This window comes from Cupressus sempervirens, chromosome 4, assembly GCF_028749045.1.
Source record: "Cupressus sempervirens isolate cs-2001-9-10 chromosome 4, ASM2874904v1, whole genome shotgun sequence".
Classification (NCBI taxonomy): domain Eukaryota; kingdom Viridiplantae; phylum Streptophyta; class Pinopsida; order Cupressales; family Cupressaceae; genus Cupressus; species Cupressus sempervirens.
Genome location: NC_143121.1, coordinates 190,247,723 through 190,261,656, shown reverse-complemented (window position 1 = coordinate 190,261,656; position 13,934 = coordinate 190,247,723).

Genomic DNA, 13,934 nt, shown 5'->3' with positions numbered 1-13,934 from the left:
ATATATATATATGTGTATATATATATATATATATATATATATATATATATATATATATATATAAGATTTTAGAAAGGCTGTATAATAAATCAATTTCTTTTTTTCTTTTAAACAATATAAAAAAAAAAAATAATTTGCCCCCCCCCCCCCCACCTTCTTCTTTGCCTGCGTCACAGCAAGTACTACCGCGACAGCAGTACTGCTGTGGTAGTAGGTATTGCTGATGCAGCAATACCTTGCTGCGGCAGACAGTAGTCTGCAGGCCGACGAGCCTAAAAACGCTTTGATTAATGCATTTTTTTTTCAAAAAAAAATTTGATTATAAAATTTAATTAATATTTAAGTATGATTATTAAATTAATAATTTATAAAAAATAGATTATAGATTAATACAATTTGTTAAATGTTATAGCTTTTAAATTATAATTAATTTTAATAATTAAATATTAATTTTATTAAAGTTAATTGATAATGAATTTAAGTTATTAATTATTAATATTGTTAGTAAATTTTATTAATATATATTAACAATTATTTAAATATTATTGATATAGTTTAATATTTAATAATTAACTTAATTAAAATTAGTTTAATTAAAGTTAATTGATAATGGGTATTATTTGATAAGATTGTAACTATTAATTAACTTAATTAATTGTAATTATTAATTAATTTAATTAATTTTAAATCAATTAAGTTTAATGGATAATCGAAGTTACTCAGTAGGAATTTTAACTATCGATATGTACCATTTAATAAGTTAACTAGATAAATTATCTTAGAGTATTTTGGAAAAATTGATTAAAAACCCAATATAGGGGTGAGTGTGTAATTATTTAAATGAAAGAATAGGTTAATGGAAGGAGTAAACGATGGATTGTATCTACTTGAAAACATACATTGAACACAAAACTAAAACTTTTGTCTTTAAAATCAAACCCAAACTATGAAACTATATTGTTTGCTTATACTGTCTATGCTTTGGGATTTTGGAGTCGGTTAGATGTTGACTAGTCTAGGATGTATACCAGAGTCCTTGTGAGATTTCTTTGATACTATTTTATGTGGCTGGATGTTATGATGTGTTTTGTGATTCATATTGGAGATTATATTTATGAGGTTTATCTTGTGGAGCATTTATGTGTACTTGGATGGGAGAACCATCTTATTATCAGGTTGCCTGTTAAGGAACCGAGTTTGATCTTTATGGGTGTTGTGGTATGGGGCACAACTATGGATTTATGTGCTTAGGAGAGGTTGTCTAGGTACATGACTTGGGAGTGGCTTGCAATAGGGGTCCGAGACCCAAAGTGGTCAGTACCAGGGTAACCTAATGCAAGTTATGTAATAAGTGATAATCTAGTAATTAAAACTTTTGGGGGGAAAACACACTAAAAAGATAAGTTAGAGATATTTGACCCACCTATGCCTTGAGTGCTTGTATAGACTGAGGATGGGAATGGGATGAGTGCCTCGTCTTCTTGAGAGGGCTTTTGGTTTCCACATGTGTGATGTTGAGGGTCCGGGGTTTAGAGTAACCAGTCCAGGGTAACTCAACGCTTGAGGGTCCGAGGTCTATTAGAGATCAATCTAGGGTAACTCAAGTAGCCATGTGATGACACTCCTTAGTATGTAGCTTGAGTCTCCTTTGTAGATTTTGTGTACCTCTGGTGGTGTACTTATTGTTGGATGTGGTGTACTTATTGTTGGATGTTGTTTATTATGGTTATTTACTTTCATTGATGATGATTGATGATTCATGGATGATGTACTCTTGATATGTGGTTTTTTTTTTTTTAACTTGAGGTGATTATCTTTCGTTGACTTTATCTTATGATCTTGGTATTTGGTTTATACTTGGTTCATGTATGATGTTGGTTATGTGGAGTTGGTATTGGATTGAGTGTTCTTACTTTTGGATTATTTTATCTTCTTAAGTAGCATGTGTTACCTTTGAGGTAGTTTTGGCTAGTAGGTATTCCATGCCTAGGAATGTTTTATGTTTGATAGTCGTATGTGGATCGTCCATTATCTTCCCTGCACGATGGGAGTGGAAGCCTGACTAGGTAACCATGCGGTCGGGAGGTAGTGTCTTCTTACCATTTGGGTTCCCCTCACATTGGCAGCTGTTGGATGTTCATTGCAGAAGATGTACCTTTATCATTCTTATTTCTTATCTCAGAGACTTCTTTTTAGATGATGTATATATGTTATCATGTATTCTAATGTATTGTATCTATTCTCACATACCCTGCGACATGTGCAGTAGATGTTATTAATTGGATGTACTTTCATTGTATTGTTTATACTTATGCATTTGCTTATGCGATTATTTATCTGTTATTTCTTTATGATCTTGAGACATTGTACTTGGAACTTAAACTAATTAATTTAAAATTATTAAATGTGACTCAACGTAAAGGAACCCTTGAGGAATTGAAACTATATCTGTAATTGATTATGTGTATTTGATGTGTATGTTCTTATTGCTTCTGCATTAATGTTATCTTGATGTTGTTTAAACTTTTTTTTTAAAAATAGTTCAGTAAACATTGTCACATGTTGGGTTTATTTCTCTTGGGTTCTCAAGCGGGGTGTTACACTTAAAATAGAAAATGTATTCCAAATCTTTTATTACTATTCCGACAACCTAATAGATATTACTCTTCTAGATATTCCATGATGATTCTTGGGAAGTAGAGTTGAGGATCATAGAATGCATCAATGAGATAGCATCATCTTTGAACCCAAGGAAAGCTCATGTTTAATGAGAATAGAGAGCGGATCAGGAAATCAAAGATTAAGCAGTAATAATCACGCACCATAATGAGGATGATATAAATAGTAGAAGAATTGCTGACATGATCCTTAGAATATCACTCTGGTTCTACTTCCAAACTATAATTTTGGTTGAAATGCATTCATCTTTGTCACCTCTGAATTGGAAGTTATCACTTGCATATTAATGAAATTTGAAGCAAGCCCTAACCCTAAACTCGCAACTACTAGAATGCTAATTAAAGATGAATGCAAAATTGCAATTTGGCTAGGTGGTATCTTTTGCCCATTTGATCATGCCTAAAGGTAATAAGGGTAAGTTCAAAAGGTAATATATAGTTGAAAATGGTATGAAATATTTTATCTAAGTAATGGGATTATTTATATTTTCCTTATAGATTTTATAGAATAATTTATAACAGGGAAAATATTTAAGATTATTATCTCATTATTAATAATTAAAATTTTAATCTTTTTATTATCCCTAAAATGTCACTTTTGAAATATATTATTTAAATATGAGTTCTAACATGCTCTTTTGAGGCAAACCCTAATTGGGAGGCATACATGAAGAGATCCCCCAAAAAATGTGAAAGTACATCATCTCATAGGGTAAGTTTGGATGTGAAAAGGTGAGTAAAAGGTAAGACATGAATGAGATTATCTTTTTATGAACATTTGATAATAATAAGAGCATTATAAAACTTAAAGACATCTGTGTCTCATGATATCTAGATATCATTTGCACTAAGTGCATATGTATTTTCATTTTCTTTTAATATATAATATAACGTTCTTATGATTATTTGATTAAAAGTATTTCTTAATTAATGAAAGGACCAATATTATGGTTTGAGATTTTCTTTTGAATCATGACAATATCTTCCTGATGATATTTAAAAATTATTTATTCCATGTACAATATTTACATGATGAAGCATTGTGTGTGCATGATGCAAATATTATGATTCATTTAAGAAGATTCATCATGAAAAATCATTAAAGCATCTGTTAAACCAAGCACAAGGGAATTAAGGAAGACATCAATATTTGATTTTTGAAGACATAATTACTCCTTAAAATCCAAGGGATGTGACTCATCAGAAATGATGATGTTCTAGATTAATTATTTTATTAAAGTTTTGCATTGTAATAGAATGTGTTCAGTTGTATTTTAGTTATTTAGTAAACATCATGATGATCCAAAGCTTGTATGCATCCTTTGAATTTCTATAAAGGATACCCAAATCATTTGCATTAGACATAGGGACACAAAACTAAGTATTATAAGTAATTAGATGGATGCTTATAACAATTTAATTAGGTAATGCAACTTGAACACAACTCAATTGTACTTCCTTTGTTGAATCAATAAAAGATGTTTAAATCTTCTGTCTCAATTTGGTTACATGGTTTTTCAATACTTGTATACTACATTATCCTCTTGGATCCAAAACTAAGTATGTTAGATAGATTGAACTTCATGAATACTCGCAATCATCAAATATTTTCATAGTGTATCTGTCTAATTGGTCTCTTTTAGTTGGGGTTAAATTCATTATACTAGGGTTTCATGTTCAACAAAGTTCTCTATCCAATAGTTGATGGTGTGGCTAGTCATCTACGTAACAATATGATAATAAGTATGTACAAGGTTGACTCCATTTGCCCAAATTGGATAAAGGGGTTGGTCGGTTGGTTCACTTGAGTTGATATAAAATTGCATGTTGGTGTGATCTTTACCTTAATCATCTACATATCATTCATCCATTGTCATCCATATTTCATATTCCAAAACATTCAAAAAGGAATCTATCCTTATACTTCTAATTTCTCCTTGAGAACACACTTGCCAACTCAAGGGTATCATTAAGTCTACATTCATAACCATCCACTATTTCCAATTAAGGTACAACCACCTAGGTATTATAGAGCCTAAAGTGTGGAGATTGAACAAAGTTGAGATTTGATCTTCTTCATTGGCTAAAATTGTGTTGAGTTTCCCAGCATCTAGTAGGCAAGCTCATAGGAAGTCAACCAACAATTTTGTGCACCAACACCACCACTCGTAAATAATTGTAAAATTTTAAATGATAATTGCAATAAGACTTAGACAATCACCACACACTTGCCATTTTAATTTCTCAAAAATTAAAATTTAATGGGGTAATGCAAATTTGACTAAAAAATATTTATTTTATTACCATTTATAATTTATTTTTCATTATTTTAATTTCCCATTTTTTAAAACCAATATCATTTAGATACTTTCAAAGAGACAATGGATGAATTAATTAATTAATTTTTAACATCAATCCATATTTTACAAAATTAAGGTAAATTTAGTCGCATCCCAATTTAAAACCCATCATTTGCAATGTTAAGGAAAATTTTATTCTCTTCTCAATTTAAATTCTTTTATATCTTTTATTTATTTTTTAACTTGAATTTTCGCCAATTTTTCTCTCCTTAATATTTTTTTTAGTGTTACTTATATCTTTGAAATTAAATCATGTTTCACAATCTCCAATAAATTTTAAAGTTTTGAAGCATTTCATTAAACTATAGGAGAGGTAGGATGGTTTTGAGATTGAGAGTTCTTATCAATCTTGGAGTGGAAACCACTATCTACTTAGGCAAAATAATCAAAAGTCTAGTGAAAACCACTACACACTTGGAAAAACCATAAAATGATAAGTTGAAATGACTATAGACTTGTAAAATTGTTAGCTTAAAGAATAAATTTGACAACTGAGTGTCAATACACTTAACCAAGATCAAGAACAAGTGCTGAGTGATAACAAGTGCCGAGTAACAATAGGTGCCGAGTGATAACAGGTGCCGAGTGACAACAGGTGCTGAGTGATAACAAGTGCCGAGTGACAACAGGTGCCGAGTGATAACAAGTGCCGAGTGACAATAGGTGCCGAGTGATAATAAGTGCCGAGCGCAACATGTGCCGAGTGATATAGTTTTTGTTGAAGTGCCGAGCTATCCAAGAAACAGTATGTGTCGAGTATCAGAAATACTTCAGGAGCTGAGTAACTCAGTAGAACAGCATAAAAGTTTGGAATTGCACAAATTATGATGCAAACAGTTTTTGCAGTCGAAAAAAGGTAAATCTCGAAGGATTGAATGATAAGATCAAATCTTTTAATTTTCCTATGCAATTTGCATGCGGCCAATAAGAAAAATGCAAAAGGCATGCAACCAATCAGCAAAAGATAAGTATTGAGCGGGAAATTGAGATTCAATATGGATCGTAGATCCAAAACAAACCCTAAGTCTTTGAAGTCTTTATAAGGAAGACGAAATTTCATTATAATAGTAAGAGATGTAATATATTGGAGGACATACAAGGGTGCATAAGAAAAATCTATTTTCAGAAGCAAGAGTTATTAGATCACAAAGGATCAAGATCAGGAGAAGGCAAAAAAGGAGCCTGTATTCAACAATCAAGGATTGTAATCTATCAGGTTTATTGCATCTAATACTCTCTAGCAATTGTATTAGAATGAAAATCCCATGGTGGTAGGTTAGCTTTATAGCTATTTTGTAAGAACCTTTTGATTAGGTGATTAAAATCCTTTAATCGGGTGACACTTCATGTTAAGTGTTTGCAAATCCTCTAACCAGGTCACTATTAACACAGTGTAAAGCCTTTAACAAGGCAGGCCTTTAACAGGGAAAACCATCAGAAGTGGTTGAACAATATTGCTACAGTAAATTTTTGTGGGTATCATCCCCACCCCAGTTTTACCTTCTTATTCCTGGAGGGTTTCTGGGTTACCAAAATTCCTGTGTTATGAGTTATTGATGCATGTGTTTTGTTACATGTTTATTTGATATGCATGCAATTTACTTTCAGTTAAGATTTTATTGGCTAAAGTTTGATACTTATGATTCACCCCCCCCTCTCATAAGTACTCTTTCCATATTTGAATATTCCAACAAAAATTACACTTTTTGTGGGTGGAAATTAAGGGTAACTTAGGCAATGCATGTAGTGTGTAGTGGTCACCAAGCACTTAGGCAAGCACATGTAAAGTGAAGTGGAAATCACCATGCACTTAGGCAAGTGCATGTAGTGTGTGGTGGTCGCCATACACTTAGGCAAGCACATATATTTCAGGCTCTATTTTAATTTTCTCATTTTGAAATTATTCTATTATATTTAAATTTTTAATTTTTAGTCCAATTTTATCAAATTTCAAATTTTCCACACAATCCAAAATTTTCCCCTTTTCCTATTTTTTGACACTGGCAAAATTTTCAATTTTTCCTTTCCAACTCGAATCTTGGAAGGCTTGCAAAATTCTCAAATCGTTTCCAAAGTTTAAACCCCTCAAATTTAGAACAAAAGAGGGATTCCTCATTTACAATGGGGTTGTGCTGGGAAAACCTCACAACAAGATGCAATAGACTATAAAAATCAAAGGAATTGCCTACGAGCAGTTTTGAACATATGTTGTAAAAACTACTTTTCTTTTTATGTTATTTTGTTTTCATACTTCACTTTTTCAATTGAAAAAATCAAAGTGGAAGTTCTTCTATAGTCTATTACACCATTAGCTTATGTCATTTGAGGGTTGGGGGAGGGAAAGTTTGTTATTAGTTCTGCTTACTAATGTTCCTAGTTGAGGGTCACGATTAATTTTCAAACCTAAACTTGATGAACTTTTAAAATCTAAAAATCATTTTATTTCAAAATTAATTTCCAGTTACTCATCTTATTTTCTAATTGGCTAATAGTGATTTTCTTAAGGGTAAAATTATTTTTTGATACCAAAAATTGTAGAATTAAATATATGGAATGTTCTAATGTTTCAACTTTATTTTGGAAGTTTCTATAATAGTTCTAGGTGTTTTATAAATTTTTCCCTCTAAATGTCCATTCAATGGCATCAGAAGACCAAATCAAGGACATGAGGCAATCAAGAGTATAAGAACAAAATTGTGTCACACTTTAGGATATCTTAAGAGGCTACAACTGAAAGAGTTATGACTGAAAGGCTTTTGGCCAAATCCAAGTGGCGTTGATGTGGCGCAAAGGTGGCAAAATGGTTCCAGCTGTAACCATTTCAGCCATAATAGTTCTGACCAAAATTGTTATTTGAAAATTAATGAAAAAAAAGTGTTCCTCTTTTATGAGATCGTGCAAGTGGGTGTATAAGTTAGTCTAGGTTTTAGATGAAACCCTTTTAGCTATAAAGGTTTTGGCTGAAACTGTCTATGTTGCATCTTATGTGGCAGCCACACAAGCAAAAAATGTAGTTTCTAAAAATTTCTTACTTCCAAGTTTGATTTTTTCATAAAAAATGGATTTTCTTCAAAAACTAAAAAGTACCCTTTTGTAGATCTCAGAGTCAAGATTATGGTCATATAAATTTTATAATATTTTGAGTAGTTATAATATATTATAATTTTAAAATCTTAGAAGTAGGTATTTTAAGATTCAAGAAAGTATCACTTCAAAAAAGGTAAAAATAGTAAATCATGTTTAGAAAATTAAAAATTTATACATGCACCTCAAAGGGAGTGAGCCATCTTCAAGAATATATAATTTGTTAAACTTAAAATATGCAAATTTGATAGGAAAAGTTTGGCAAAAAAATAACCCATCAACTTTTGATAAGTTTGAATTTGAACACTTATAACGAAAAAAATATACATCAAAAATGAAGTTTTCCTTTTGAACACTAGTTATACATGTCAACTATAACATACCAAAAAAATAGAGCAAAACATGATCATTTGCATATATTTGTTTGGCAGGAACAAAACTCTATATTTTTAGCATTTAAAAAAAATATTAAAATAGACTTTAAAAATTAAAAATTGCAAAAAATCTTACTCATTTTCTTTTGAAAATTATAGACATAAACTTCATACAATTTTACACATTTCATCAGTTACATCATTTTTAAATTCTAAACACAAATGCCACTTTTATATCATTAAAGTTGAATATTTTAAGTTTTGAGATCCTTTTTCTTTATAAAAGGTGACATGGGTTTGTGCTTTTACCCCAAGGTTCAATACTGATCACTTGTAGAGCTTTGTAAAGAGTGAGTACTAAACTAAACCCCTTCACAACACTTACTAATGAGAACATAGATTACAAAGCAAAAATGAAGGCTTTCCAATGTGATTGCTAAAAGGGATTAAGTGTCTCATAGAAGAGCATCTATCAATGCAATTAGTTGAGATGTCCTATCCAACACTTCTTGCACTTGAGACCATTGGTTCTCAATCGGATATCCTTAAATCACAAATCATGAGGCCATTGGGATGAGTGAAGAAATAGGACAATGAAGAGGATTGATTGCCAGGTCATTAAAATGTTGCATTGAATTGACAAGGAGTGTCTTAAGCCATCACATCTCTTCATTTTCTTAATAAAAGTGTAAAGAAAGGCACATCTACAGTCAAGTCACTCATGATGAATTGGATGTAATAGGTTTTTCCATTCTTTTTATATGACAAGAAATATTTTAATCAGTGGTAGTTAACATTTAATATACAATCTTTGAAAAAAATCCTATCAAATCTTTTGTCTTGTCACTTCTAAATTTCATTCATACGATAGTTGATGAGGCATTTAATTATGGTCATGTTTGGTGTGGATGCGGCTATCCTCCAAAAAAATTGTACAGTTGACCAATTTTCAAAAAATAAAAAACATCATAGGTTTTTCTTATAACTCCAGCATTCAATCTTCATGATCTACGTAGTTTGTAGTTGAAAACAACAAAAAAATTGGAAAAAAATCGCTATGTTTTTGTGAATTTGGAAAAAAAATAAGTTTGACTTTGTTTTGTCTTTAGTGTAGCTTGTCTGGAGATTAGCCTGTCCCGTTTGGTGCTGCGTAAACATTGTTGTGGATTTGAATCCATCCAAAATATTCCAAACAAAATTGCATCAAAAATTAAATAATAAAAATTACTTTTCCAATTATGTGGTTGAAGTTCAATTAATTCAACTAATTTTTTTTTCAGCTTTCACAGTTTATCTTTTTATCTCAAACTCACTCATAATTTTCATTTTTAATTATTTTTATAATTGTGATTATATATATATATATATATATATATATATATATATATATATATATATATATATATATATATATATATATATATATATATATATATATATATATATCAAAAGCAAAAAGAACATATCTAAAATAAGCAACAAAGACTACACAATTTATATGTACTTGAATTTAAATGTAAATTATATGATAAATTTAAGACCCACTAAAAAAACTTAACCAAAAAAAAGTTTTAATACCCTTTTCAAATAGCAAATATAAAAACATACATTTTTTTAAAATAAAATTTATTCTTACTAATTTGAATAACACAAGACAAGAGTTAATTTATATCATGGTCATGTAACCAACCTTTCTTAAACTTTCAAGATCACTTTAATGTATTGCAGAAATCTTATACTATTTCCACATTATTGTAGCCTCTCTCAACAATAAACGATAATATAAATTTATTAAAAATTTAAAATAATTAATACAATTATTAATTATTTCAAATTATATTTTTATAGATTATTATTTTGGATTGTTTATAATTAAATTTGTAAAAATTGTTTTCTTTATTTGTAGGTTTATACCATTAAAATGTTACACAATACACTTCTTAAAAATTATTTGATTAATTCATTTTACAACATAACATTAAAAAAATAGAATACAATAACAAAAGGGAAGGGCTGAAGCTTTCCTAGAGCTGTTGTTTTGTTAGATAATTTTTTATTTGATTGTGTAATATTTTTTATCATTAATATTTTAGGTTACACTATACCATTAAGATGCAAGAGAGCAAACAAGTCCAAAGAAATTTCTTTTATAGTCCATGGTATCAGCTCTATGTTTTTTTGTCTCTATATGTTGACAACAATATGAGGGTCTCGTTGCTCTTTGCTAGATGCGTCTACTTATACTACAAACAAGGCTTACATACACTAACCCTAGCATGATTGGAACTTGTGAAATAATTGTGAAAAGTGTGTAAGAATGGGTGGTAAACAAGGATCTCTGATACATGGTATTATAATTAGTAGCATCATGGTCATTTTAACCAAATAATTAACAATCTCTTATTCTCTAAGAATGTGACTATAAAACATAAATTTTAAAAAAGTCAAAATTTTGAAAAGAATAGATGAGTTAATGTTAAATAATTTAGGATGTATACTTATAATTAAATTTTTTTTTTAATTTAGCTTTTTGAAAATTAAATTAAATAATCAATAAATTTCAAATAGGGATTCTTAGTTATAAAATTGTAAATACATTGAACAAAAATAAATCAGTGATTTTTGAAAATATGCAAAGGTTGCAATGACATAAGTGCATTGAAATTTATTTAAAAGATTAAAAATACAAGCTATTTATTAAGATTATATAAACCACGAAAAGGGTCGAGGTGGGAAAACAATTCAATATTGAGTGACCACTAACTAATCTCATTGGCCAAAACATATTTCGAAGACAAACAAATGCTCCCTTGTAGGATGGCTACACTTCATAATACCCACTTAACTAATCAATCTTACTTTATTACAACATAAGATTATGACAAGTCTTGATATTATTGCTTGAGACATTAACTAATAATGTCTTATGTGAATAATAGAGAACCTAATTAGATTTTTTAAGTTAAAAATTTGCATTGCACAAAGAAAAGGGTCGACGATTGTCACAGAAGTGGACTATATATAGAAACTTACAGTATTGAGAATTACAACAAATATATGGAAAAAAAAATGTTGCTAACAAACTGCTTAATAAATTCAATTGGATATTATATCTCATTCACACCATCACTTTTGCAAATGGAAATTATTAAAAGCATGGGTTAAACAAGACACTGAAATGCTAAATTTAATAGATTTTGTAAAAGATAAAATGCATTTCAATTTGATAACACTAACTATCTAACAAATTAATTTTTTTTTAAAAATATATTAATCATATAATTTTATATATTGAAAAACATCATTTTTCTAGTAAATTACTAGTTTCTATTATTCATAAAATATAAACATACAATTTTCTTTTCTTAGTGCCTTTAGTCTTTAGATGCAGATGAGAATCATTTCTCTTCTTGTCTTTTTCCATCTCCTTAGACAACATTTTAGGAGGATTGTTGGGGGAGATCTTAGGAGTTTAGGCTTCTTTAGTTTGTTAAGAAGCATTTTCTCTCCCTAGAAGTGGCATCCTCTAACTTAGGCTCTTCTTTTAAGTATTTAATCAAGGCTTTTTCTCTCGCTAGCCATTGCATCCTTTGACTTAGACTCTTCTTTTAAAATTTTACTTTTCTGAAGGGATTTGACAACAAGCCTAATGAAGCAACACAATTTACTAGTCTCTTTAGTAATCTCTGCATTCAAATTAATATGTTGAATTTTGAGTTTGGCTCTCTTAGTGGTCGTAGTCTTCAAATGCGGAAGGAGCTCGTTTAATCTCTTCTTGTCTTTTAGCATCTCTATAGACACTGTTTTGGAAGAATTGTCTAAGGAAACTTAAGGAGTTTTAGGTTTCTTTGGTTTTTTTAAGACACTACTCATCACATCCTCTGACTCAAACGAGCATCTTTTAATTTTTTCTTCAAACCTTTTGCTCTCACTAGCCACAACGTCCTCTAACTTCGACTCTTCTTTTATAATTTTCTCTTTCCCAAGGGATTTGACAATAAGCCTAGTGGAGCGGTGGGGAGTACTAGTCTCTTCTCTAATCTTCCGGCCTTAGTCTTCTAATGAGAAGAGGATCATTTCTCTTCAGTAGACTTCAAATGAAAAGAAGGTTATTTATCTTCGGCCACCCTTATACATCATATACTAAGGAAAAAATTAAGCTTGGAAAAAGTAAGTCAATTATAAGTGTTGAACACTTTTAATTTAGAAATCAAGCCTTAATATATAATGCTTAGACTGTATGTTCCTCTTCTTATATCTTTTTGCATCTCCATAGATACCGTTTTGGAAAAATTGTATTAAGAGAGAGAGAGATTGGCTTATTTGGTATGTTAATAGCGAGGTCATTTTTCTTCTTTGGTTTGTTAAGAAGCATGAGTGTGAACTATAAAGTGCGAACAAAATCTCATGGTATGACATATTTGATTCCTTCATTTGGTTGCTTACCTTTCGTGAAGGAAAGGAAAACTCACAAAAAAAAATTACATTTCACCAAACAGCTCAAACAAATATTATTCTACGAGTGCTGAACAATCTGGTAGAAGACTACGCAATCTATATAAACTTGTCATGAGCTGTCATTAATTTTCTTGAACGGCAATAAGGTGTTGCATTCACTTCACTATAAATTTTGTTACTTTGATAAGACCAATTTGTCGGCTGTTTATGTACCATTTCGATCCCACTTAACACATTCTTTCAGCGGCTTCTCATTCTCGGTCCATTTTACACACAGACTTTTGTTTTTTCCACCCTCAAACTTTTATAGATGGTATGGATTCAATGAATTCAAGAAATGCAAGGAAAAATGTTTGTCTGACAATGAACACATTTTAATTGACCGTTGTCAATCGTGCCCATGCCAAGAAAGTTAAAGATGAGAGAATATGGCAATCCTCCCCGAATCACTTTTATGTGGACCGTTATTAATCCAACTTTCTCTTTTATCTATTTTTCTTAGAATGTAAAATCCCATGTTTCTCATCTATTATTCTTATTATAATGTCAAATTCCATAGTGAGAAAAATCGCTTGAAGGGCAGATAGAGTAGTTAGTTCATCGTAGACTTTCCTTGACCTTTTTCTTCCTGAAGTCATCGACCTTTTTCTTCCACCATTCATAATATTTTGTGTGGTAGACAAGACAGACATCAACTTATGCTCTACGCTACAATTATTGTCCACGAGTTGTTGTGTGATTCTTTCTTTTATCTATCATACAATTATTGTCCATATATTGTCGATGGTAGTTGTAACGCACTTGCGAAAGCTGTCAACAGTCACATTAGGAAGTACGATAGATTATTTATTGAAAAGAGTATATCTTTTGGATTTGTAGTAGGCAATAATATAGTTAAAGATTATCATTCTATTTATTTAAATGATCCTCTTACTTCTATTCTTAATTTTTAAATATATATAATAAGTATAATGTGGGTC